This window comes from Bombus vosnesenskii, unplaced genomic scaffold (genome assembly GCF_011952255.1).
Source record: "Bombus vosnesenskii isolate JDL3184/JDL3185 unplaced genomic scaffold, Bvos_JDL3184-5_v1.1 scf7180000013918, whole genome shotgun sequence".
Classification (NCBI taxonomy): domain Eukaryota; kingdom Metazoa; phylum Arthropoda; class Insecta; order Hymenoptera; family Apidae; genus Bombus; species Bombus vosnesenskii.
In genome coordinates, this window is record NW_022883281.1 from 346,171 (window position 1) to 372,754 (window position 26,584).

At 34.4% G+C, this 26,584-nt stretch overlaps 1 protein-coding gene across 1 annotated transcript in view; it reads right to left on the reverse strand.

The window, feature by feature from the left end:
- Positions 1 to 26,584, reverse strand: part of LOC117239311 (lachesin) — a 274,618-nt gene that overhangs the window by 153,256 nt on the left and 94,778 nt on the right. The gene's annotated exons all lie outside the window — the stretch shown is intronic.

Sequence of the window (26,584 nt, forward strand, 5' to 3'; positions counted from 1 at the left end):
CAGTTATTCAGTCAAGCGGCACAAGAACAAGTTACTCGAACGTGTACATTCTGCCTTCCCCTGGATGTAGCATGTGTATAACGCAAGTTTATGTAACTTAGCTACAGTTAAAAGGGTTTAAGCTTCAAGCGGAGGCAACATAAGCTCGCTATTTTCTTTATTTGTTTCTTGGTGATTCTTGGCAAACGACAGATTTTCATTTTTCGCGACGAAGGTTTATGCGTATGCATACGTCTGACTGATTCAATTAGAAATATTTCTCGTTTGATTTGTCATTACATTTATCTATTTGTCAGTTCTATATTCCGCACTATGCAATTTATGTAGGAACATAATGAGCGAAATTTTCGAAAACCTGTCACGCCCGATTTGATTAAAATTTTGCAAATAGCTTCATTTTATATAAAAACGATGTTTGCAAGAAGGATTTTTGGTGACTTGAAAATTAAGATCTTATCGCCACGCTTTCTTCGTTAATTACAAAAGTGTAGCTCCGTCGCGTTTATTGTTGGGAAATATTTCCAAGCGATACTCATCTCCTGCACGCTTTATCGTATCTCTCAAACAATAAAAATTAACCCTAAGTACAATTGAAATATATAAAATAAATTTCAAAATAAAAAGAAGTCAACCATCCGAAATAGGACCGATCCCACTGATAAAAGTTGCTTTAACAAGATCTAAACCATATTCAATCTATAAACTACGATATATATATATATATATATATATATTACCAAGGATCTATGATTCTACTGGAAATATCTAGGTCTTTAATTTTCGAATCACCAAAATTTCTTCTCACGAAAGTTGTTTCTACCGAAAAGAAACCTATCTTTAGAATTTCAATCAAATCAAAGCATAGAAGTTTTCAAAATTACAGGCAGTGACGCTGAAATGGTAAACGTCGTTTGCAAAATTTTGGATCTTCACATTTGAGTCGACAAAAATCCTTCTCGCAAACATTGTTTTTATTTAAGATGAAGCTGTTTGCAAAATTTTAGTCGAGTCAAGTGTGATAGTTTTCGGAAATACAACCGAAACATGCACAGAAGTTGAATTTTTTCCTAGTTCCGCCACTAACGTTTCGCTTATTTTGTTGATGCCTCAATCAAAATTTTATAAAATTAAAACCAAACAATATATGTGTGTGTGCTTCAGTTTTATATAAAGCAATTATTCATTAGTTGCAAGCACGCGTATTGAACTACGAAGTAAAGCTATTAATTGCTCTATGAATTTCGTGTACGATAATTCTATACGTACGTTCATGAATAACACGCATTGATAGAATTGTTCAGGTTCATTGAGATCCGGAATAAAAAGGACCGAATTTAATGGTATTATATGATTTCAGTTTGTGGGTTCAATTCCTTATTATTAGCGTTCTCAATACGTTTTGCTGTGCAGATGGGAGTATATGTTAATTAGTTTAAATGGCCTCCTGTGAATAATTAGAATATTATTAGTTTGAAAGATATCTATATCTCTGTAGAACACAGTTTATGAGATATCTATGCCATACTGGTCTCCTAAACCATACTCTGCCAATTTCCTTAAATAAAATAATAATTTTGATAATACAATTTTGTTACAAATTTTCATATTTTTATCAAAGTATAATTATTGTAAAACATTCTGTATATAGCAAAATACTAAACAGTTAGGTTTATTAAACAATATTTTTTAAAAAGGTGTGTTATACATATTCTTCGAAGTTTTACGAGAACGAAGTTGTTCTTTTTAACAAAATAAAACGTGTAATAAGTATTCGTACCGGTCTTGAGTCAAATGTACTATTAATTTAAGCATCAGTTATTAAAATATCAAAAATGTTTAAAAGTAGTATTTGTGATTAATCTTGGCAATTATAAATCAGTGTTTTGATTCCCCGATTACGATACAATAGAATGATTACGAATTTGATTGTACAATTACAGATAGTCTTCTAAACATAGTCCCAAACAGATAGGAGATCGTATGTATTTTTCTTTCTCCACACTATAAAGCATCCATTAGAGTCAAACATATTAAATTCATTCTCATCTGTAGAAATTGCCCTGTTTCAATTACTTTTGCAAATTCTAACCTCTCCTTCTTATTCGTTTCATTTACGCAACATTCTGCTTTCATTAGTGTAGTATAATACTCTTAGCACTGCAAGAAATTGCACATAGTAGTGGTGGATACATTAATGCTAAAATTATTATTAAACTCTTCAACCATCTTTGTTTTTAATTAATCGAATAATATGAAGACCACTCAGTAATTTCTCGTACCCGTGCTTGGGTATAATGATCCACTGTTTCTCATTGCGTTTCCGTAATTCGTATCTATTAACGATTCCGTGCATCGTAGATCTTGATCTTTTCATAACACGTGATATTTCGAATAAACTTTGGCTAACTCGATTGGGCAAATTGATAATTATCTTTCGCTCTTCTACACTAACTACTTTACTTTTCCGAGCTGTAATCTTTAATGTCACAACCGAAGACAAAGTTTCGACAAATTATTCACAGCCAATTATGTTACATTTACACAACAAAATTTAAATGGTAGATATAACGCAATATAACGTGTAATATTTATTTATTCCTTTGATATTTCTTTCTGGAAAGGAATTGATATAAAATTGGGCGATGTGGCAGTATCCACATACTATACCGATTTACTATAAAACTTTATGACATTGTGTTTAATCTCATTTTAACCAGGAAAATGTCATCGGTGTGTTAATGACATTTTTATTAACAAAAGATTTAGAATAAAAAAATTTCGTCGTTGCATTAGTGTCGTCTTATCAATACGAAGGTGAAGGCGATCCTACTGTGTAGCCACGCTGTGCGATCCTTTCAAGTGCCCGCGATCAGATTGATGTTTATATTCGCATGAAACGGTCGCTCCTGATTAGGCCTATGAACCTTTCTTTTTCTACGTTGATCTTTTCTACGTTGCATTATCGTGCGACTGACGCACTAGCCTTCTCCAGCTTTGCCGCTCCTTTCACTTCGATCCTATTTTATGTCGCTGTGTGACGTGCAACTGACATATATTGACAGTATATATGGGGTGTTACGGTCCCCACGTAGGGACGTGTTGCTATCAATCCCAGTGTGGTGTGCACGAGTCGTATGTATAGTTACGTATGTATAGTATACATATGTAGGTATAGTTACGTTTACTAGAGTACCGTAGAGACAACTAAGGACATATAATGACGTTACAAATCCCTATGCGTAGGGATCATGATCATATAAACAAGTCTCGACACTCATATACCGAAGCACAAGCCAAACCGTCCGCAAATTGAATCCTGACTAGTTGTGAAAAATCAATCAAAGTTACTAGACGATTCCCTATTTATACCCCCACTACTACTCTGTCCTAAGTCGTTTGTGTCACATGACATGAATTTCGCCTTTCGTCTCTCCTCGTCGCATCGCTACCAGCAAAGTTAGTTGTCCCCCGACCACCATTTGTCCACAGCGACGTGTAGACGCGACGAAGAGAGTAGAATGGCAATGGGGGTAATGTGACGCGAATTGCCTGCGTCTGGTAACGCTATGGACACTATCGTATTGTGGTACCACTACGACCGACTGTTCGTCAATTGCAGGCGGCATCGTCCGTCTACGACAATTGCAAGTGACATCGCGGCGGTATCGTGGTGCGACGCTGTAGACGGCTGATGCGATGGCGCTGTGATTTGCCACGTTAATGAACGTAGCTATTTACATATTTCAAAATGACTAAATTGTAGTATTATTATCATAAATAGTATCTCTGCGTCATATTATTTGGAATAATAGATTCAAATTATGTGATCTTTTGAATAATATAGCTAACGATTTTGTGGATTTTTATTGGTTCGGTAAACGTTCTGTAGTCCGCGAAACAATACCGATTATTATCACACATCCAAGTCGTGAAGCTTTAGATGCTTCACGCCAAGAAAAGAAAGTTTATATTTTCGACTTTTGCTTTCTTTTGTCATAGGCTAATGTCTCACACATCTAAAATTTACTCGAGAAACACCCTTTAAATTGGTGAAAATCGCAGAAAAGTCCAGCAACTCTCCAGACTAGTTCGATTCAACAGATGCTTACTTTATTTTATACTATGTATAGATAAGAATAACGATTTAGATATTCAAAGAGATCAACTTTTTCCTGGAATGAAATCTCCAAACATATCGTTATTGTGTATTAGCGATAAGCGGACGTTGACTCATAGCTGTTTCGGTTGATCCAGTGGCGCACTTGACTTATTAACAAATTAGGCTTTTAACACAATGAGCTATACGTTTCTCACCGCGCACTTTTCCAAATATCGAGGACTAATATTCACTACTTGAAAAACAAAGAAGTTTAAAAATTATTTAAGTGGTCAATTATATCTTGCGGTAATGATTTTATTTAACGATTTCATATATTATTTATACAAAACATCAAGTTAAAAGTATATATTAAAAGTATAAAGAAATATATGTAAAATTAAAAACATTCTAGACGAATAAAGATAAATAACACGATTTGAACGTGAAATTAAAAATTCATAATGTATTTTAACGCTAGAACTACCGATAGTTAACACGAAGCTATTTCTACCAAAACCAGTGAAAATGACTGGTCTCTAAAAAATACGTAATAATAGAATATTTTAGATAAATAATAGAATAGAATATTTCTTACAGAAGGAATTCCATGTTATGTAGTACATTTGTGGTATTATTAATCCATCTGGGACCATGATCCCTAAACGAGGGTTGACACGTTTATAAAATTGTAGAACCAGTCATTTTGATTGCTGTGGTATTTCTAGTGTTAGCATCTAGCGGTCGAGCGATCGATCCGGAACTTTCCTGATAACTGATATCATCATATCGAATGATACGCCGTAAAAATTTTAAAAACGTGTGGAAAGTTGTACAAAACGAGGAAACTGGTTAATTGGGGTTCGATAAATAGATTGCAAGACTCTTTTACACTTTGACAAGTAGCAGTCATTTTGACTGGTACTGGTATAAACAACCTTGATACAAAATTATTTTAATTTTGAATATATAAAAAACAAAATAAAATTCATTATATTATTCTTTTAGTTATCGTTGTGAAAGTCATTACATCATTGCGGAAAAAATATAACATGAAGTAAGAATTTTAAAATAAAATTGTAAAACCAGTCAACTTGACTGGTGTAGTAGTTCTATTGTTAATATTTTTTTACAATGTGGTATCGTTCGATTATATTTTAATCATAATTGATAGTATAGCTTTTTAATTAATTTTCACACTAAATTGATGTATTTTATTATATACTGTACTTTATAAAAGCAAAAAATGTAGCGCAATTAATTAGAAACAATTTCAAGTAAACAATAACTGATAATAATGAGAAAAGAACAAAAAGAAAAAGAAGAAGGAAACGCGTGCAAAGGTTGAAAGGAGTCTCCCTATTCGGTTGGCCAAGTGTTAATAATAAGCTAAATCACGAATAAAACTGACTGAACTAAAACAGATATTAATACTGGCTGATAACGAAAGGAAACGTGCAGGTGCGTTCGGATAAACTGCCTGAGCGGCAGTAAGATAAGGGGTGGCACGCGCTGGCACGTTGCTGCTTTTTTACGTTTCCGCGTGGAGGAGAATGAACAAGGAGCGAAAGAGAAAGAGTAGAAATCTAACACTTGTTCATAATTGGGTCCGCTGAGTCTCGTCACCAAATGTGCAAAGTTGACGATAATCAGATGCGAGCGAATTTAGGCAAAGGAATCGGAGAAAGTATAGATTTAGTCGTGTAAATGTTGGGCATTATCGAATACATTTTCATTTAAATAATTATTTGAATACAGTCATTCGTTATTTGAGAGTTCTAATAAAAAGTAGAAACGAATTGCTTGGTATTTGGGCAGGTCTAAAAATATTATTTAAAATAATGAAATTAATTCTTATTTCGAAATGCAATTTTATTTTTTATTTATTATTTTCATCTGAGCAAATTAAACAAATTTATTTTCGCATACGTGTAACATTTCAGTCCGAGAGATTATTGTAAATTAGCAATAGCAAATAGCAATTTTTAATAATATTTTTAATATTTTTAAATATATTTTTTAATAATAATATTTTAAATATTTTTAATAAAATTTTAATAATATGTTTGTATGAAGAATACGCCAAAATCAAGTAGACCTTCTGAAAGTTTGTTCGAAAAACGAGTACAGTAGAAAGTCGATTATTTGAAACAATAGGAGGACAGACTGAACATAAACAATTGTTTAGTATATTATTGTATATATTTATATATTATATTTATCACATGCAAAAGCAAATGATAAATGTAATCTTGCAATAATCTTACATTAAAGAAAAGATTAAATCTTCTATGGTAAATATTTCAATTCCGCGTAAGAAAATGCAAAGTCCGAACGCCCGGGGCAAATGCCTGTCCTTCGCCTTCAGCTATGGGAAAAAGAAAGCATCGATACTTAAGGGCGCCATAAATTAAGCTCTCATCCGCATGCTATGTGGGCCAACGGTGCCGACGTTTCGCGATTGCGATTGCCTGAGTCCTGTCATCACTGTCATTACTGTCATCATTCGAATGTGTCGAAAGCTGTGCCGTCTTCCTCGCTAGCGAACAGAATAGCGGCTTTTGACCTTCTTCGTGGCTCCGACGCTGAGGGTACTCGAGCATTTTTTGCGCAATTGTCACAGTGGACGAATGTCAAAGTAAGACCACACGAGTTCGTCATTTTTCGAGTTTACAAAACGTGCTGTAAACGGGACTATCGTGAATTCGCTTTCAGTGTTTCTTACATGCATCTATTTCCTTTTGCATTTCTCCCCACCTTAATACAATATCTAATGCAACTTTAGCTTTGCAATGCAGTGGTACAGCACAGGGTCTTGTCAAGTCAAACAATTTCACGATGACTCGTAATTTGTTATTCGGGATTGTTTTTATTTACATTACATACTATGTATATGTGTAGTATCGGAGGAAAACCCTGAGTAATTAAGAAGGTCTATTTGACCATGGAACATGTGCATACCAGGAATATAGTGTAATATCGAGAAAACCCCTGGGTAATTAAGAGGATCTACTTGACCATGGGACGTGTGCAGGCCAGGTATACCGGAGCCAGGGTATAAAAGGTAGCCGTTAGTGAGTTGAGGAGCTTTGGTGTTGCCAGCGAGGGCTTTAGTGTGGCCAGAGTTCTTCAGTGTTGCCAGCGGGCTTGAGTGTTTCCAGAGAGTTCTTTAATGTTGGCGGCGTTGTCGGGCCCAAGAGTGGGAATTGAGAAGTCAGAGTGTCGTCAGCGTTGTCGAGGAACGTGGTCCGTGTGAAAGAGTGTGTTGGAACCGTGGTGACGAGAGTTGTAAATTAACTATTTATTTGTTTTAGTTATAGCACATTATTGTATTTAGCTCACGTTAAATAACCATCGTTTCCTGTTTAATCCATTTTAAATAAATAAAAAAGTCCTTCATATGTAATATCGTAAATCCTTGGGGTAAATCAGACGATCGATTCTGGAAAATCGAGTTTATTTTGGGAATAATGAAATTAAATACAATAACAGTTAATAACAAATCTACTACAAATTTTACCAATTTTACCTGGAAAATCGAGAATCGATTTTCTAAGTTCTAAATTACCGCCCTTCTCTCGTGATCTATTCTATTCAGCAAATGACCGCCGGTGAAACAAAACAAACATAAAAATGTCGGTTGGCGGGTAGTTTGAATTCTATAGAATTTACATATATGTATACAGTGTATCAAATATCATTCTGATCATAATTTTCAAATCCAAATATATTGCGTGCCAAATTTGCCATGTAAGTTATACCATATGGGGTTACATTGTCATTTATATCGTTATATAACTTATTCTAAGCTCGCCGGAGAGTAGTTGATGGTATATTTTCCCGTGCTTCGCCGAACATGTAGACACAATCTTTCAAACTGATTTATGTATAAAATTGTAAGACTCTCGTGTCATTGGCTGAATAAAAAATGTTACATTAGGTGGTAGGAAAAGAATTTCTACATTTTCTCCCTCAACTTTCAAAAGTTCAATCACGGAAGGATGTGCCGGTGCATTATGTAAGACTAAAAGCATTGATCTTGATCTTTTTGCATTTGCATATTTGCACATCATACCAGTGATGCAACGTTTACTAATTCTATGTCCTGATACTGTACGTTCAAATTTTGATGTAGGCGTTCTACGTTGTAACGTTTTCCAAAAAATGCCGGTTTCACCACAATTAAAAATGTGATCCAAATCACAACTTTTCTCCACCATTAGCAAACACTTTAACAAATTGCTTAGCTGCAGAATTATCAACGGATAATTTTTCCTCAACAATTTCCAATTCAGGTATCCCACATTTAGACTTGAAACGTATCAGCCAACCAGTACAGGTTTTAAATTTTGTATTGCCATCTAATTTCGTGTTTAATTCGTTTCTGTGAAATCCACTTATACATACGTTTAGCGTTAGTTGCAAATTGCAAACTCTTTCGGGAACGATTATTGTCTTTACTTCGAAAATCTAAAAATCGTGATTTTCGATTTTGGATTCCGGAAATCGCGGATGTTCCAGTATTATGTTCCTTCGCTAAACTTCTCGCACCTTCACCTTTTTTCAAACGATCGATAATATTTCATTTCTCTTCTAACTTCGACATAACTCTTTTTCTTGCCATATTCATGATGTACATTCGTAAATAATACGTAAATACTGCTAAAATGCAAACAATATACTAATTGTGTGAATTTGAAGTAAGTAGGATAACGCGTTTTAAGATATAAACATTGGTACAGATGATACGTGTCTCGTTGTGTAGACACGCCATCAGATTTCGATAATTAATCGATTCTTCGGGTAATCGGTATTCGAATAATTAACTTCTATTGTAATTTTAACGATCTGTCTATTGAAAAATAGCCATATTAATTTCACGATCTTTTCATTGTACAAAATAAAACAGATAAGATAAAACAGAAAACTATTCATTTATATATTATCATTTGTTTTCCAATTACATAAAAATAAAAAATAAAATTTCATTCGCAAGTAAGAGATAATAAATACTTTACTTTTGGCATCGTTTAAACGACATTTATTTTTAATTCTTATTCACAGCTAAAGTATCATTTTTATTTGTTATTTATTATTTAATAGGGAAACAAAATTTTGCCCAATACCGAGGAACGTACGGAAAGAGAAAGTTTGGCAAAAAACGATTATCTACTTTCTGGTAAGGTTGTAGCGTAAATGCAGCACATAAAGGTTGTATTTTCACTTATCGCTTAATTCGAAGCAGTCATTCCGTAGAATGTGTATTTGGCGTTCAATCGAATAAATGTAGTTTTCCATAAACCATTAAACGTAAAATTATTTTTCATTGTAGACGTAAAATGCTATTGCACCCTTCGTAATTTTGTTCGTGCGGTACGTCGTAATACAGTATATCGCGATAGTATCTCATATTTTGCGATGCTCACGAATTTCTTCAATAAATAATTCGATATCGAAAGAATCGGGTATATTCACAATTTGTGTATGCCAAGCAATGTTTCCTTATCGACGTGTATCAGCTTTTTGCGAATCGGTAAGTGACGTACACGAACATTGTGACAATCTCTTGTCAGTTACATCGTAGCGGGATCGCACGCTCCTGTGCATTGGACAATTGAAAATAAAAACTTGCCGAATCACACACTGTTACGAGGTCGCAGTGAGATTCCGTCACTCGTGTGTAGCCGGCCTTGCAGTTAATGATTAAACAGTAATTAAACAAGAAATACCGAAAATTACTAAAATTAAGGTATAAGCAATTGCTAAACCTGAGCACAAACTTTTTAATAATGTAAAGTTATTATAGTATAAGAAAAATTGATAATTTCTCTAGATTATGTTTCAATATGTATATTTTTCGCCAAATTAGAAAACACTCCTATGTGCATTTCTCTCTACTGCGTTGTATATTCAGTATATATAATAAATGATAATAAAAGATTAGGATACACAATGTATATTTCAGATTTTAAACATGATTAAACAATATATTTCTGACACTGCGAATTTCAATCATGCTATGATTCTTACATATATTTTTAAAGTACTAATATAATTTTGTTCCAGCGCGACGACTTTTCTTAGATACCGGTTTACTGCTAAAAATTTTCAAGCGTGTGATTTTTCAAGCGATTTGCAAAGGGATGTCAGCATATTCATTTTGATAAGTGACATATAATTCCCGAGATAAAATTGGACATGTCGAAAATTTGTTAAAATGATATGATGCGAAATATATGTACCTTTACCTTAAACTTCAAGATCAATTTTTTAATTGAGCACACCTAGAAGCACTTGTGACAATTAAAACAGTTTTATGTATGGAGGAACTTACATAAAAATAGCCTTTCACGCACGACACTAGTTCTTAATTAAAGTTAGTATTTGAATTTTATATAAATTTACTTTATGTATATGTATGCGTATAATAATTGGAACAGTAAATTTTATTTAGTCTTGTTTTAGCTATAGGAGTAAAATTGAAATAATTAAAGAATTAGTATATAATATTTAGTTAATGTAATATTAAGTTAATATGAAGTTAATTAAAGATAGAAATCACATTACGACATTTTCCTTTCTTATTCTTTTTTATAGCTTTTGGAAATTCCAGAAAGCTTGTAAGAAGCTTTTTCCCTGTTTTCAAAGCTATCGGGTTCCCTAGTTCATTAGGAAATTCTGAAACAACTGGCTTCCATTATTTCTACTGCTACTGACAGATGTTTCGTGTGGCAAAAACACACATACAGTAAAGCAAACTAATAAAAAAATTTTCTTTTCATTTAACCGCTTCCTACTCCCGTCTGTCGATTCTATTCGCGTTCATTCCACGAAGGAACTTACGCTATAAAGAATTTTTAAATTGTATCGAATACTGCGATCTTTCTGCTGTAATTTTCATACATTGTTAATTCGCTTTTTTTCATAGATTATGAACAGCTCTTTTTAAACCTTTATTAATTAAGATTTCTAATTTCTAAGATATTGTTTTATGTTGTCTGCTACTGAGTTCACATAATTTATGTAACATGTACAATGATAATAAGTAGACTGAGAACATATATGCAAATTCATATCTTTATCGGCATAATTAAACAAGCAGTTTTAGTGGAATATCGTTTTATTTATTAAGTAGTCTGATAAATATTATACTTTGGATATTTTGTGTCTGTGGCTAGGTGTCAGAAGTATCAAATATTTGCACTCAAAGATATGTTAAAGAATTCATATTCAATTTTTGGTACATAAATTTCTGTTGTTTCAAATTTCTTTTCGAGTGAAAAAAAGAGAGAATTAAAGCTTATGCTATTTGTGTTTTCTATGTTGACTTTGGTATTTTTTAGACAAAGTTTATTTTATGAAAATTTTGACATTGATATGTACAAATTGCCACTATAGTCATCTCTACATAGAATTAAAAGTTTCCATTTTGGATATAGGATATAAAATTGTTTACAAATTCAATACCGGGTTTAACTTATTTTTGAAAATAAATAAAATATTGATGCCTCTTGTATCCAGCCACAGAAATATTTATGCATATTCTGTGCATTTTTACATTTTTCCATTTCTCATAAATGCATAGAAATCCACGGTCTGGTAATAAGTATACTTCGTACGTTTTCTTCCACGTTATGCAAAATGTGGCAGTAATTTAATATCGTAAAATATTAAATTTGCATAGAGCGTTTCAGTAAAAATCGAATACATAAACATTTCCCTTGCTTTTAGTTATGCTGAAACATATAAGCTGAATATTTTCAGAAGAAGAATGACGTAGAAGACACGTTTTTCCAAGACCATTCTATCTAATAAGTTTCAGAGATCATCATTATTTTTAGCTGGGAAAGTATCTACCTTTCCTTACCGCATTTCGTAACAGATGTTGTTTTTCTGATTATTTCTCACATCATAGTAGCACAAACTTTCTGCTTTTCCATCATTTCTAGAATAGTCGATTACTATCCGGACGCTAAATGTATCATCTTCTGGTTAGATTTTTTTCTCTGGAAAAAGCTGAAAGAAAAAGTGTCTTTTTGGAAGTTGAAGTTTCGTGAGTATTCTGTGAAACTCTTACTAAGCCGTGACAAATGGTTCTTGATTTTTCAGTCATTCGACTTTCACGCTTGCATTAGTGCTCGATACCTATACACTTTGAAACTAAAAGAAATGACGTACTATTCAAAATCTGCCAACATCTACCAGCAGTCCTTCAAATCGACAGAGCTTTTTTTGGTAATACAGTATGGCATACATATTGCTGTGTTAATTCGGATAGGCGTATCTGGACAAAAGATGGTTTTGAGAAAAATGACTTTTAGTATTTGAGCGATTCTACAGAAGTGGTAATTATTCGGCAGAGATTTTGTCCACATACCTTTTTATTCAATCTATGAATTATAACAAACTTCAGGTATGGCAGAGGACATGCTGGTTTTGCTACAAAATATGCCATAGCCATATATATGCGATAGCCATGTGATTTTGTCGGTATTTTTTAAAAAACTACGAATGGTCGCGAACGGTCTGATTTTGATAAAACTTTACAGGCGCGAGGAACAGTCCATAAACTTACACGCGTGTCTGTCTTTAGCTGCGGCAACTCAAATTTAAGTAGTGAAACCACCTGCTAAAGTAGCCTAAAAGGTTATCTCCGAAACGGTTAGAAATAGGAAAAAATTTCGTGAACAAAAATTGCATGACTTTTGGCGTATTGGGAATAAATGCTGAAGTTCATAAAAAATTTGCAGAATTATTTGAAAAAATTAGGTCGTTTATGTTTATTTGAAAAATATGGCAACACTGAATACGACAAAATAAATTGCATTTTTTATTACAAATGCAACGATGTATATTTAATATGGTTTCCCCATCGAGTTATGCAAATATTCTATTTTTATTTCGACATTTTATTTTACTTTTTTTTTTACCCCGGTTGATATTAGCGTCGCTAACGATCAACGATACCAACAGACGATGTCAATAGGTGATTCGACAATAGCAGTGGCCGCCGACTCTACTGTTCCAGAGTGTTTATTAGAACTAATTATCGAGGATTTTATAAATTCATATTTTTACTAATTTGACGACAAGCCATACCATTTTATGTATTTTTGTATATTACACGCATTTTTATTTGTTTGTTCATCTAAATTTTCCATAAATTACATAGGTATTTGTATAAATAGGGGTGTATATGCATTCGCAATCTCGCAATTATTCCATATAACGTCTACTTTATTAAAAGACATGGCTGAAAGAAATTTATTTTTCCAATGCCAGTACTGACACAGTTTCGTTTCTGGATTCTTGGAGTGGTGATTGCAAAAAGGCGATAAACGAAGCTGTGGTCCACGATAAAAGCGTTGAATACTTTGGCATTTAGAACGGTGCATCATGGAGATTGGAATTTCTATGCTACGAATAATACAATAAAATTACAATCTCTTATCGTAATTTGTGCTCAGCATTAAGTTTTCGGAATTTCATTAAACACTCGTGGAACAGAAGTGGTTACATAGACGAAAAACTGGCAGCGTTCGGAAATCCTACTGGATACTGTTATTCCTTTGAAACAGAACTAGGCACAGTGACTGTGGCGATGTAGCAATAATTAACTATGGATGGTGCAAGAAGTCTTTGTGTTTTGAAAATTTCGTCAATGAGTACCACTGTTGTAGAAATTTGTACAGAGTAACTGCAAGATTGCAAATGCATATACGCCTATATATATATTGGGTCGCTCAGGAAGTTCCTTCCGATTTTTAAGGAATTTGGTCGGCAAAAAGGTCATATTGGAAAGTTCTTCGCCGAAATACCTGAGAGGTTTCGGAAGTATGGAATATTCAAGTTGCGCGAAAGATGGAGTGTGAACGTGGAACAAAATGGTTCCTATATAATTCAATAAATGTATATCGAATCGAAATGTAAATCGGAAAGAACTTCCCAAGCGACCTAATACAAATACGTTTGTAATTTGGAAAAATGAAATGAACGATAAAATTAAAAATACTTGTAGTGTACGAAAATACATGTAATGGCTTGTAGTCAAATTAGTAAAAATATGAATATATAAATTAGTTTTCTCAACATTCTCGAATGATAGCATCGATGACTAGTAGTACGGTCAAATTACCTATGAAAATCAGCTATTCGTACCGTTGATTGCTGGCGACACTAAAGTCAGGCGGCATAATTAAAAAAAAATAAAATGTCGGAATTTAAATAGAATAATTGCATTGACCGATGAGGAAATCATATTACGTACATATCGTTGTATTCGTGATAAAAAATGCAATCCTTTTTATCGTATTCAGTGTTGCAGTATTTTTTCAAATAAACATGTCCGACGTAATTTTTTCAAGCAATTTAAAACTTTTCTTTTTATTAATTTTAGCGTTTTCTTTCGTTTCTGTGCTAAATATTATTCAATTTTTATTAACGAAATATTTTTTTACCTCCAATTGTTTCCGAGATGGCCTTTCAGTGGTCCATTATCATATTGACAATTGTCAGTTAAACTTAAAAATAAAAGTCATTGTATTCTTGGAACGAATATTTCTTCTTTATATAAACAAACTAGTGGTCTATCTTGTGTTTTTTATTGCAAACTAAAATAAATATTGTACACTTCAATTCCTATTGCTCAGAACTAAATTATAACTTTACCTAAACAATGCGAGACATTCTTTCAAGTATCTATGTAACATAAATACAATCGACACACACATTTGTCGGGTCCTTGGACACTTTTCTCAATCCCCTGTCATATTGTCTGACAGGTAACTGAGACCCGGGAACTGAGAATTTTGATGTTAAATGTTAAAAATTATCAAGCGACTTATTATCGAATTCTGCTATTAGCAAGACAAATGAATGCCAACGTTATATTTACGTTACATTAAACAAAACTCAGTAAAAATAATAAACCTGGAATATGATACGAACCAGGGACCCGAGAAGTTGATTGGGTGCAACAGGTGATTATCAACAAATCTACAATTAAAGTACGCTAACTTCGCTTGATTCCTTTCGACTTATATCGTGTGATTTCTTCCTTAATATTCTAGATATATGTATATATACATGTATATATGTAGATTTTTTCCTTATACGGGATACAAATGTAAAAATATTTACTTCCTGAGGGCAAAATAAGATGAAAATCAAGAATAAAAACATAGCGCTTTCGGTTTTAACTTTTAGTTGTTGACAATTAAATATTAGACAAAAATTGACAAATTAGACAAAAATCAAAAATTGTTTCCGGTTTTGTTTTTTAGTTACAGACAATTAAAAATTAGCTGAAATATCTCTGTGCGCGAGTAAACTTCGTGACACGAACAAAAGTAGGTCAACCTAAGCAGCGAGGTGCATAGGGATCTTCAAATCGAACACGGACAGCAGCTTACCTCGTACAAATCGTAGAGAAGAAGGTCACGATATTCAGAGACGTAAACGATCCCACGCAACGTTTTACAAGAAAAATGGTGGATTGAACATTAAACCTACTTACTCGTGAAAATCCATAAGAACATATCGAAAGCCGCCCTATGAAATTTCAGAGTAGAGAGGATTAATGTTTCCTCTGATCCTTTGCCTCCATAATTCATAAATGAAAAATCATATTGTCAATGTTCATAGAAAGTTTACACACGCACCGCGATTGTCCACAGAACATACAATAAATTACAGTAGGTGTTCGATATGTCCTCCGTTTTCTCGTAAACAGAGTTTGATCCTGATTTGATTTTGCCGTATTATGCGAAAATTTCCCATCGTAGTCTATGCTATTTCCGCTGCAGAGAAAAGAGAGTGTTGCACTTCTACTGCCGTAAACATCGGTGACGCGTACACTAACTTCTTCTCGCACCCTCAAAGGTAAAGGATAAGGGGATTTAAATTTTGGGATCGAGCAGGTCAAAGAGCAAAATGTACTATCCTTGCAAGACAGTTTTAATCGCTTCAAATCGATAGTTAAAACCGTTTAAAATAGGATTTTAACTGGTTGAAACTTTACGAAGTTAGTGGTCGAAGGCTTTGTTCAGGAAGAAAAATTTCCAACTTTCGTTACCAATGCCTTTGCTTTGTATTTCTGCCTAAAAGCCGAACGGCGCACGATACCGAGACACTGACATTGAAAAAGTGCATTTTCTGTTTACCAGATGGGTTTCGGAAATATCTTTATCTTTTTCCTACATTCTCCAAGCCTTAAACAATAGCCTTTGTTTGTTCACGTCCTAATTTGTTACTAGCAGCGTGTCCACCATATCTTTTCTTTTGTACATGTTTTGTTATAATCGTTTTGCAGCGCTAGGCAGTGCCTATCCAAATTACTCGCTAATTTACAGCTTACTACATTAGATAATTATTTCGACGTTGAAAACTGGAAAAATGATACATCCAAACAATTGCGCATAACATATACGCAACATCGTTGTAATCGCGCTGCTTTGCTCGCTGTTGCAACAAATAAAGGGAATCTAAGCGGGGTCTTCAGTTTTCATTGTACCAGCGAAAGGGAGAGGGAGGAAAAGGAACAGACAGAGAGAGAAATTATGTGATAAATTGAAATGTGAGTAAATCTGTAGCTATGTAAAGCTTGAAGAGCGTACAAAATAGGCATGGACTTTCCTTAAACACATCTGGTGCACGGCCTTTTCGCTTCCTCAACACCATATCTTTGCTTTCAAAAGGAATTTTTCAAATATTCCGACTGTTCCTGGTTAATTGCGAGTCATACTAAGAAGCTGAAGGCATTGGCAAGAGTATCGCGAATTTTTCTTTCTGAATGAACTCTCCATCGCTACATTGCCATGTCTTAGCCATTTTAAGGCAAGTGGCTAGAACAGTTTTGGAAGAACAGATTCATCCCGACAGTCCGCGAGAAACATTCAGAGTACTGGAAATATTGAGTTACAGTTATACGTAGCTTCAATGTAGATTTAGGATATTAGGATACTTGGCTGTATTGTGTGTGCAATGCACATAATGCGCGTGCTGTGCGCGTACTGAGTGTTGTACGCAGTGTAGCAGTACCATACACGTCGTTTACTATTTATATTACCATATTTATTACAAAATGTATATGCATTTGGAGAACTTTCGGACATGCACTCTTGTTATGGCGCGGCAGAAGGTAACGCTACAAAAGCGCAACGTTTGTACAACGTAAAATATCCTAATAGGATTATACCCAGCGCAAGGGTATTTTGTAGAATAGACCAACGATTGCGGAATACAGGTACATTGAAACCTTCGAAATCTGGCGGACGAATTGAGAGAAGCGATCCAGATCTGAAAGATAGGATACTGCGCTGTATTCAAGAAAATCCCAGGCTAAGTACGAGGATTACTGGTGCGCAAGAAGGTGTCAGTAACAGCACCGTTAGGTTTGTATCGAAGCAAGAAAATCTGCATCAGGGTAGCTTTCAGAAAGTTCAGGAGTTAAGAATACAAGATTTTCAAGAAAGAAAAAGTTTCAAAAATTGGATGTCTAGGAAAATTCAACACAACTCCAATTTTCCCGCGAAGATATTTACTGACGAGGCATCGTTTAACAAATGTGAACATTTCTGGGCAGGTGAAAATCAACACGCTTTAAGAGAAGCAAATCCGCAAATTCAATTCTGGGTAAACGTCTGAGCCGGAATTTTAAATAACAGAACCATTGGCCCATTCATCTTGCCATCCTGGATAAATGGATCAACATACTTGGAATTTTTAAACACGCACATAGGCGGTTTAATGTGTGGTTTATACAGGATAGTGCACCACCACATTCTACCAACGCAGTGCAAGAACACTAGGCTAGCTGTTTTGGAAGTAGGTGGCCGAAAAGGACCTGTGCCTTGCTCCTGCTCGATCTCCAAATTTAAATCCCCTCGCTCTTTACTTTTGTGGACGCGAGAAGAAGTTAGTGTACACGTCACCGATGTTTATGGCAATAGAAGTGCAACATCGTCTTTTCTCTGCAGCGGAAGTTGCACAAACTGCGATGGGAAACTTTTGCATAATACGGCGAAATCAAATCAGAATCAAACTCTGCTTACGAGAAAACGGAGGACATATCGAACACCTACTGTAATTTATTGTATGTTCTGTGGACAATCGCGGTGCGTGTGTAAACTTTCTATGAACATTGACAATATGATTTTTCATTTATGAATTATGGAGGCAAGGGATTAGAGGAAACATTAATCCTCTCTACTCGGAAATTTCATAGGGCGGTTTTCGATATGCTCTTATGGATTTCCACGAGTAAGTGGGTTTTACGTTCAATCTACCATTTTTCTTGCAAAACGTCGTGCGGGATCGTTTACGTCTCTGAATATCATAGCCTTCTTCTCTACGACTTGTGCGAGATAAGCTGCTGCCCGCGTTCGATTTGAGGATCTCTATGCACTTCGCTGCTTGAGTTGACCTACTTTCCTTCGTATAAGGAGGATTGCTCGCGTACGAGGATATTTCGGCTAATTTTTAATTGTCTGTAACCAAAAAACAAAACCGGAAACACAATTTTTGATTTGTGATTTTCGTTTTATTTCGGCTTCAAGAATCGCCCCCTAAATTGTTCTACACCTGCAGGTGAACTGTATAGGCAGGGGAAATTAGTAAATAACCAATTTTATTCGCTAATCGTGCGTTGTAAAGTAAATTTTGTAGTTGTGATGTAACAGGGGACTGAGAATTCCACGCGAAAAAGGTAATTTTTGGTTATAAATAAATTAAATTGATAGTTCTTCATAATTTGCCTATAAATTGCCTCATTCATTGTAGTTATTGCCTATCTTAAACAGTGAGATGCACAAAAAATTCCCACTTCTGTAAAGTCACCCATTTAACAATCAGATGTCAATTGTCCATAGTTCGAAATGTAAATTGTTATATATTTAGTTTGAATACAGGTGCAGCTTAATATATGTAAAGGTAATCTATTTTTGTGTTACTTGACAGCAACGACTTGATTGAAGCGGAAATTGTACGTATACCCTTTCTACTTAACACGGCAGCATAGCAGCGCAACGTTAATAGCGAGTGTTAATAATGTGAAAAAGTAACTTTAAAAAAGAACATCAGGGATCTACCTACTCAGATAAATCTATAATGCCATTCTATTAAAACCTATTCTATAGGATTTTCGAGTGTAGAGAATTAATGACTTTCTGAATACAAGAGACGCCCTACCTAAATAAAGTACAGAATATCATGTGTAGTGGCGAATGTATAAATAGATATACAAGTTTCTTACCACGTGTTCGTTGAATATTCATTACAATTGTAGGAATATTTATTTTACAGTATAATAATATCAATTTAAATATACAGGGTGTTTCATTTATCTTGTCCATTATAATATTTTCGTAACTTTTGCAAATACAAAGAAAAACGTATATACGAGAAAAAAGTTCTTTGGTTTCGAACAGCGAACTTCGCGATTCATGTTTTTTTCCCTTCAAGGTCATTTTTTCGAGTTTTCAACGTAATCGACAATTTCTCAATAATGGTGGCATATTTATATCTTCATGCTATTGTAGCTGATAGAAAAATGGATTTTAAACATGTAACTATGTTGAGCTTGAGATGACCTTGAGCAGAAATTTCTTGATGATTTGGATGGAAGTCAGGAATTGAACATTTTACGATTGTTGCCCAAAATTTTTATTATTTTACAAGAAATGTTCAATGTCACTTCCATTACATTCCGGATTCCAATAAATTGTGTTCTCAAGTGTCAATTTCGTTTGATGACACACTAGGTGTTACCCTATCGAATTGAAACGCAATCATAATCGAGTCATGATGTTAATTCAAGCAACCGAAGATTCTACTGCGTTATTTATTTCAGTAATTTCAACATGTACAATCACGAAGAAAAGATTGGAATGGTGCTAATCTATGGAGAAATCAGTAGGAATTACTACCATTGCTTCATGATCGAACGTGCAAAGTTACCATGCATATGTCGTATACGAAAGTGTCTTGCTGAATCAGCAACGACGATACGATGATAAATATATTCCATTGTTATTGGAAAGTCGTCGATGACCTTGAAAATTCGAGAAAAAAAATGACTTTCAAAAGTAACAAAAATATTAAAGTAGACAAGAGAGCACCCAGTATATAGTTTTGCAGACGTTCACAAAAGAATAGAAATTTGTATATGTTAGACATTTTTATTGTTGGAATATAACGATATTAATCGTATACAGATGAGGGTGATTGATCGAACGGATTCTTCCTTTCGTTGCCCAGCGATATCCCCACTAGCGTGCGTTCGTGAGATATACCGCGGCTGCTGGCGCATACATGCTCTTCCGAGAATTCTGCGGAAGAAGCGTAAGGATATGGGTGGAACATTGGGCACGTCGGTGTCGCGCCTTGACGGCGTAGCGCTTTGTATCGCGAAGCTGCTAGAAGATTCCGTGGCACGTGACGCCACACAGGCATCTACTCAGGTCACACTCTTTAATGCATAGAGAGTGGGGGTTCAAAATCTTTTCAAGGGCCATGGGTCACTGAGTCAGTCAGTCTGAGAATAACTAGCCAAATGTCAACATTCCACAACACTCACTTATATTTCCTGTAATTTTCGTTTAATAAATATCACATAATATTATTTCCAGACAAACATTGTGTTTTCCACAGATTATTAATCTTAATTTTGAGATTAAATTCTAACATTTATAGATGGATATAAAAGTCTGATCGGCTGAATCAGTCAGGCATGCGATTTTTTACGAAATTCTGGGATAAATGCTGTACTACTCCTCACAGTCCTCTTAGCAGAAGCTACCCTTGCCTTTCCCTCTTCGTGTCCAACTTTTCTAGGAACAATGTTCCCATTGTTTGAATGCAATGACTCCCTTCCATCGTTAAATTCTCTCATTCCAAACAATCATCCTCGATACCCGAAGGTTACGTGACATTGTTAGGCACGTGCTCGCTCTCTGCTCACTGGCCATACGTAATTCGAATATTGGGTTGTTCGAAAAGTTTCTTTCGTTTTATGAGGAAATGATAGATGCACAGCATTTTTCCTTTTATATTATTTTATTGAGTTGTATATGACCCACTTTGTTCTGTTACTACAAAATAGATCATACATAATTCAATAAAATAATATAAAACAAAACATGTGCACCTACTAATTCTGTATAAAAAGAAAGAAACTTTCGGGACAACCTGATATAATGAATTATTTAAAAGTTGAATAGCACCGTCGCTAAAAGTTGAATAGAAATACGTCGTCGCTAATATATAATGTCAATTTTACCAATATTTTATAATACCAAAAATACCAAAAAGTCTATACATGTGTATATGCATTATGGTACTATCATGTGATAGTGTGTTGTCCCATAACGATTGTTGCCTTAACATTAGCTAGCTGATGGGCAATTGGCGTATCTGTTTTTTCTTCCTTTATCCCGATATACTTTTGGCGGTATTTGTTAAGAACGCTTCAGATATTTCAATTAATGGTAAACGTTTACATTTACAAAGAGGGAGGCATTCGATTCGAGATAATGTTCCAACGCGTTGTCAATATTATTAAACCGAGTAGTGTTGTGAAGGTTGGCGGTCGCCGTTTATTAAAAAGTTATTATCAAGAAACAAACTACCTCTGATTATGATAATTTTTGAACACGTTGCTAAAATCACCACTCTGAATTGTTTTTGATGATTTTAATGGCGCAGGGTAAGTACGTTACTCCTACCCATTAAAAACCCTAACTTCAGGCCTCATTTCTGTAGAAATTAAAATTAGACGTAGATCAGCTTAAATCTTTAGGGTATGAGAGGTGGAGACCATCCCACGCTCACGCTTTCACTTCACGACACATAAACACATACATAATTCTATGACAACGTCATGAGTCGTGCTTTCTGTCGTAGAAAACCAGTTCTGTCGGAGTCATAAAAAAATATCAATAGCCACATCGATGAAAGGAATAAATATGAGCATTCGATTTACGCTCCATTAAATATAAATGAAGCCAGGAAAACCATATACTTTTGAGTGAACTTTTCTTGGAGGCGCGAATCGATGAAGATGTGAAAAGATACTGGAAAAAGAAGGGAATGCGAGCTCTGTAAGCGCAAATACGGAAATCTAGAGCACGTGACAAGAGAGTGTGGAGAATTAGAAAGAGGGATTACTATAGACGAGATAGTCAACGAGGAAGGAAAAGATGGGACTCTAGATTAGCTGAGAAAGTTGGAGAAGGAGTATCTATCTAGGGGTATCCAGCTAAGTAGGTAAAGATTTATGCAATAGATGTTGTACATATAATAGTTAAGAGTTAGAGGGTAAGCAGTAGATAAGTGTAGTATCTTAAATGGTCTAGAGTAAGGACAAGAAAGGATGTTCTATTTGAAGTGAAGTTTAGTTCTATTTTAACAAGCAATACCCAATGCAATAGCTGACTACAATATCTTCGTACGTCTTATTCTCACACTCGGCTCACAACTTCTGGCTTCCCAGGTCAAAAAATGCTGACCCTCAACCCTTGCACCCTTCTCCCACTCTTTTACTCATTTAGCTTTGATGTCACCAAGGCATACACTCTTTCTTACACACTCTCTCTCTCTTTCCCCCTTCCCCAGCACTCTTAGTTTATACCTTAAATTTACAACTTATACTATCCAGTACTTATACTATCAAGTGTATACCCCACTTTTCTTTTGATATTACATAAGCAATAGAAAAATAAGGGTAGATTATAGTTGTGAAGAATAATGATGTGATGGATAGTTCCTCTTATGACAGCGAGACTAAGATAAGCTTCATGTATCATTATTATTTTTGAGTAAAATTTTTGCTAATAACTTTTCAATTATAGGGAACCACCGATTAAAACCTTCACACCGCTATTCCTGACCTTGATGACCCTGACAACATGTTAAAAAATTATCGAAATCGGCTTGTAAATATTAGTCCAATCAATTTATAGCCGTATATATTAATCAGTTTGAACTTACTATTAAATTGATAACATTATTGACTACATTAAGTGAAGTTCATATCTGTATACGCGTATAGGCAGAATTGTTTCTATACATATTCAGCTATGACTGGGCACTTATGAGATTCGTGTCTGTATTTGTGAATTAATTACGCGAGTACATCAATGTATTGGAGGAAATATTCATTTCTTCCATTCGCAAATTCTATGAGGATTTATTCTAGAGAGTTTAAATCTCTTCAAACAATCTGCTAAAGTCACAAAGAATAAACTATTGCATTCTCATATTTGCCCGATACAAATATCAGAATTTGTGTTCATAGTATCCAGGAAACCAGCTGTACAGCGGTCTGGTTATTAGGACTTTTCGAATGTTAAAGATATTTCCATCAATGGATCTTTCAGATAATTATAAATATTTATAGTTAAAACAGTAAGCCATCTTTGTTGTGTCTACTATTTTGTTTTGGTTGTACAAGAAAAAGGTGTCAGCATAATTTACGACAAAGTCAATCACATTTACTTAGAAACAAAGAAACGCAAATTTATTGAAAATAAGAGAACAAGTAGCTCGACAAGCAAAAATTACATCAAAAATATTCGTGTAAACATGACAAATATGAGATAGGATTTATAAGGAAAGTGCATCGAACGACGAAACAAATAAATCACTGGTAGTTCCAAAATTATTCAAGCCTGAGGAATCGAGAATAGCATACTGAACGCGTGACAAAAACGGAAGAATGCATGCATAATGCTGTTTAATGCAAAAGGTTTCTTTGCTTCATTTCGAGAAATTTCTCAGACGTTCGAGCGACCGATGGTATTTGACTGGCAAAACGTGTCTTTGTTCTGCTGTGGTACACTGACTGATACGGGACGCGCGAAAAGGCACATACTACTGTACGCTTTTGTATTCACAGCATACTTCCGCAACACGTTTCCTCTATCAAGACACCTCCATCATTCTGGCAGGTGACCTCAATGAAATGGACCGTTGCCATGAGAATATTTCATACGAAGTAACATATGGGTCGGTACGCAAGGGTAGTAAAGGTAGCAGCGTTTTAAAGCCACTTTAATCGCCGATAGTCGCGATTCATGTGCCACAAGTAGGTATTAAAAGTAGACGTGAAATCGAAATGTGGCCAACTGTGTCTCAAATACTACGCTTTCGAGAACGCCTGAAATTCTCCAACAAGTTTCTTTCTTTCGTACCTTCACATTTTTCAATTATTATATTAAAAAATTATATTCTTCGAATGAAACTTTAAGTATAAGAAAAACGTAACTCTATAAATTATTTTTAATATTGCTTACAGAGTCTTTTAGTTAAGTTTGTTAAATGAGTTCAAGAAATGGGAGGATTCTTTTCGGTCCCACGATTTTCGAAGCGAATTTTGTGCCAACCGATGCCTTGTGATAAGGCATTAGTCACCGTCAATTACCAAGTTGAGCCGACAATTAGTTTTTGAGATACGGGAGGTCAAAGAAGCGAAAATCTTCCGATGTACTTTTATGTGAGTTTGATTTAAAAAATTGTTTCCAGAGGTTTTGCCGACTGCGAATAATAAATTTCAGCTTAGATTGATAAACTTTGCAACTGCTGATTCAACATGCTGGAAGATATATTTAGGAAACATCTACAATGTTTATTTTTCATGACTTTAATCTTTGGAAATGATGATGGTACATTACATACAACAGGATTGAGTATATTAATCTCACGACATTGATAATATCGAAGGAATCATGCAACTGTTATAACGTGATTGCAACAGCCAACAGTTCGAGCAGCACTTTCGCATATGCAGTAATATTCTGCGATTGATTTTCGTTCGGTTTTAACGTTATCGACAAGTATGAAAATGTGCTGATGCTTTCCACTATAATAAAATAGAAATTATTAAATAAAAGGAATTATTATTAGAACCATAATAAATAATTATTACCAAAATTATTATTTTGATCGTTATTAAAACTATGGATAATCATCATAATTAAAAAATTATTGCTAAAAAAAAATTAAAATCCTACTTTATGTTGCGTTTTCTTTCCGCAACAATGTAATGAAATTTGAAGCGATAACCAAAGGAATAATATAACGTATTTTATTTTTCTTTTTTTTTATGTATTCAGAATCAAAATAATTTTGTCTCATGACTACTTGTATCAATATATTGGTAATTAATATTGTCAAAATATTGATAATTATCAAAGTGTAAAAGGGTCTTATAATCTGTTTACCGAAACCGAATTAATCAGTTTCCTCGTTTTGTACAACTTTGTACACGTTTTTAGAATTTTTACAGCGTATCATTCAATGCGATGGTGCCAATTATCTGAAAAATTCCGGATCGATCACTAAATCGCTAAACTGGTGTTTTCATAGATAAATATCGTTGACCGGTAACGAGTCAACTCGTGTTTGCATATATGCGTTCGCATCTCATTCAATTTCTAAATCGATCTAAGTCGACCATACTCTATCATGTTATTTAGCCTATGATTCGATAGTAAACCGATACACTTTGCGGTACGCTCTCTTATTCCGACCGTAGCTCCTCCTCTGGCTTCTTATTTCGCGTTCATTCCTACTGTTTTATTTATTAGTATCGCCAAATCAGTATCTATAGTGCTTCTGTCTTGTCTATTTCTTTTTCTTCTTACAAAATTGGAAAAATTTCAAAAATAATTATTAGCTGGAAAATGTAAATTGTCGGAAGATCTGTATGGGATATTGCACCAACACCAAGGAAAGGATTACGTAAATGTTTCTACTGTAGCTGTCGAACTTGGTGATTTACTACAAATTTAATTAAATGTTCTCACTTTAATATTCCACGAGGAAATAGTGGGCGACACGACATAGTATTAAATAATATTTATGGCACTTTTAAACACTACAATTTAAGCACTACAATTTAACTTTTTACGTTACGAATACTGCATCAAAATTCTATGAGAATCAGAACATTTTTTGACATATATTGAATCCGCCATTGTGCATGTTGAGAATTCAAGTATAAGTTCGTTGTGAATTGCTAGCAGCCAGAAAAATCCCTGCCAACAATCTCCCAAACGTAAAAATCCGTCGAGGCGTATCAGCTGTCGCGTTAATGGATTTTCAGATTTTTCTCAAAAATTAATTATTGGCTCAACTCGAAAATTTGTAATGTTTGATTTCTCATGATAAGATGTCATTTGGCAGAAAAGTCACATTGATGTACTCTTTAATCGAAACTTAAACTTCCAAGTTGAAGATTATTTTAAGGTCACGATATACTAGGCCAATGAATTTGTCTTGACAGCAGTTATAATGTAACACAGTTAAAAATAGATAGTGCGGTTTGAAATAAGCCGGTGACCTTGGAATCCTACAGAAATGACCTCGAGAAGAAGGTTCTTCTTATATATTGTGCGATTCTTTAAGTAGCGTAATTTCTTCTTTAAAAGATTTTAATGTAATGACACGCGACGAATACATTCAGGAGCCTTGTGTTTCACGACTCACCCTATA